The sequence below is a fragment of the Ascaphus truei genome, chromosome 4 (assembly GCF_040206685.1).
Source record: "Ascaphus truei isolate aAscTru1 chromosome 4, aAscTru1.hap1, whole genome shotgun sequence".
Classification (NCBI taxonomy): Eukaryota; Metazoa; Chordata; class Amphibia; order Anura; family Ascaphidae; genus Ascaphus; species Ascaphus truei.
In genome coordinates, this window is record NC_134486.1 from 212,636,204 (window position 1) to 212,639,675 (window position 3,472).

Here is a 3,472-nt window from a genome sequence, read left to right on the forward strand (position 1 = left end):
GCAGATTTGAATTGACCAAAAGATGCTCTGAGCGAAATAGACGTGAGCTGGCTTCAGAAATGACAAAGTGAGAAATTCTCAGAATAGAACATAGCGGTCGCGGCTGGAACTACAAGCCGAAAAGAGTACCAGGACATTTGGTACTATCTCCCGGTCAAGGAATTTTGGCATCTCCGGAGCAGATACAGTGGTGGCGTCTGGTAATGCATGCCGAGTTGAGTTCCAGGACTTTTGCAGGTACATCCCGATCAACCAAAGACTTTGTTTTAAGGACTATCTGAGCTAGGAAATGTTAGTTTTTTTTAACCCAGATCCCCCAGTAAATGTGTTTCCCTCTGTATAATTGTAATCCACTGTGTGTACGTCTGTTTCAATGGAATAATTGACAATTTGCTTTACGCCTTGGTTTTGCTCAATGAATGATCCCGGTTTAAAGGTGTAATTGCCTGGTCTCCCTTGACACTATGAGGTTTTGCAAAATCCGTCCCGTGTTTTCTGAGTCTGGACCGGGATTTTCCTCTAGCTCGCCCTCTGTAGCAAGATCCTTAATTTTTGCTCCTGGCAGCTTCCTTTCAAAGGACAGCGCTGTAAGCAGGACGTTTCCGAGCAAAGTTTCAGCTCATGTTGAGTACATGCAATGCACTTACCTTTTGTCTTCCTCATTACCAGACCCGGCTACATACCTTGACCATCCCTGTCTTCTGCCTGCCTCAACCTCTGCATTCTCACCGACTATGCAACTCTGCTGCCAGCCCATATCTTCAGCGTACTACTCACTACTCTAAAATACAGATGCAGCGGCCGTTATTCGAACATTTCACGCGTTGTATACCTCGGAATACCCATGTCATGGCGCGTCATTACCGCATGTTGACTCGTGTTTTATCAAGTGCAGAAAATGGCATTTTAGTGTTCTGGTTTTTAAACACCTGCAAATTGACACAGTGCTGTACTGTACACATTACAATTCATTCATTTCTGCCACGGAAACGCAAAGAATTACACCCAAAGAAATCAGAATCCATGAAATTCAAACAAATCAACCGTGTGATTGGCCGTGTGGAATACAGCAGAGCACACGAAAATGGCTCCGTGTTATGTTCAAATAACGGCCGCTGCATCTGTATATTTATACTTCCACACCATGTCTAATAATATATGATTTATTCTATCTATTTTCATGAAGTTCCTAGGATTTATTTTTTACCAATACTGTTAGGAACTTAGTATTTAGAATGATATCTTAGACAGGACACACATCAGTATGTATCATAGAATTTATAATACTTATATTTCATAAATATCGTTACTTGTCTTATCAATGTCTTTACATTTAGTTATGGTTTAAATAGAATTATAGGCTAAAGCAGCAAAATTCAGGGCATTATTGAAAACCCTGCTCTCTGATTGGTTAAAATCCACAGTAATGCCCTGAATTTCAGCAGCTTGCAAAATGCAGTTTTCAATCTGTTTATTTCTGTTTTTTTAAAGTTTATAATCTACGTGGGATACAGTAAGCAGGTCTGTGCTTTTTGAAGTGAAACTTCCTTAGTGGCACCTCATTCGAACTGGGGCAAAAATGAATTGTGGAGACAGAAATGAAACGGATGTGACGTCAGTGCTGGCAGTTGAGGCCGGGCTGTGTTCTGGCTCAGCCCGACCCCAACACTGACATCACACCCGCTCCACAAATCAGATGCGGCGGCAGCGCCGCTCCTAATGGCCCCCGCTCCCCCCACATGGCTGATAACATGCGGCGGCGATAGCCGCCGGCGCCGCTCCTAACGCCGCCATTCCCCCCGCACATCCGCTGCCAAGCCGCGCATGCTCAGTAATAATGGGGACTGGAGGAAAGCCACGCATGCGCAGAAGCGGTTGGCAGCGGCGCCGTTCCCCGCCCGCTGCCACGGCTGTTGACATGTGTCCCCGTCTGCTGCTCGGGACAGCAGAGACCGCCCGACCGGGACAGCCCAACACCCACCCTTTCCTTACCCGATGGGACCTCCCTCCCAGCCCACACATGGGCCCGCCTAACTTCCACTACCGCTGCCATGCCGCGCATGCGCAGAAGCAGCTGGCAGCGGCGCCATTCAGCCCTCCAGTGACGCGGGCGTTTGCGGGCCCCCCAGGAAGCGGTGGTACAAAAACCCGGGCGCAACCCGCGCGGACCCCCCCCGGACCCCCCACACACTGATGGACCCCCCGGACCCCCCACACACTGACGTACCCCCCCACACACTGACTGACCCCCCCACACACTGACTGACCCCCCCCGGACCCCCCCACACACTGACAGACCCCCCCCAGACCCCCACATACACTGACTGACCCCCCCAGACCCCCACACACACTGACTGACCCCCCCAGACCCCCACACATACTGACTGACCACCCCAGACCCCCACACACACTGACTGACCCCCCCAGACCCCCACACATACTGACTGACCACCCCAGACCCCCACACAACACTGACTGACCCCCCAGAGACCCACACACACTGACTGACCCCCCCATACCCCCACACACACTGACTGACCCCCCCAGACCCCCACACACACTGACTGACCTCCCCAGACCCCCAAACACACTGACTGACCACCCCAGACCCCCACACACACTGACTGAGCCCCCAGAGACCCACACACACTGACTGAACGCCCCAGACCCCCACACACACTGACTGACCCCCCCAGACCCCCACACACACTGACTGACCCCCCCAGACCCCCACACACACTGACTGACCCCCCCAGACCCCCACACACACTGACTGACCACCCCAGACCCCCACACACACTGACTGAACCCCCCAGACCCCCACACACACTGCCTGACCCCCCCAGACCCCCACACACACTGCCTGACCCCCCCAGACCCCCACACACACTGCCTGACCCCCCCAGACCCCCACACACACTGCCAGACCCCCACACACACTGACTGACCCCCCAGACCCTCACACACTGACCCCCCCAGAACCCCACACACACTCACAGTCACACGCACACTCAGTCACACTCACACGCACACTCAGTCACACGTACACTCAGTCACACTCAGTCACACGCACACTCAGTCACACGCACACTCAGTCACACTCAGTCAGACGCACACTCAGTCACACTCACAGTCAGACGCACACGCAGTCACACGCACACACATAGTCACACGCACAGTCAAACGCACAAGCTCAGTCACACGCACATGCTCAGTCACGCGCACACTCTCAGTCACGCGCACACTCTCAGTCACGCGCACACTCTCAGTCACGCGCACACTCTCAGTCACGCGCACACTCTCAGTCACGCGCACACTCTCAGTCACGCGCACACTCTCAGTCACGCGCACACTCTCAGTCACGCGCACACTCTCAGTCACGTGCACACTCTCAGTCACGCGCACACTCTCAGTCACACGCACACTCTCAGTCACACGCACACTATCAGTCACACGCACACTCTCAGTCACA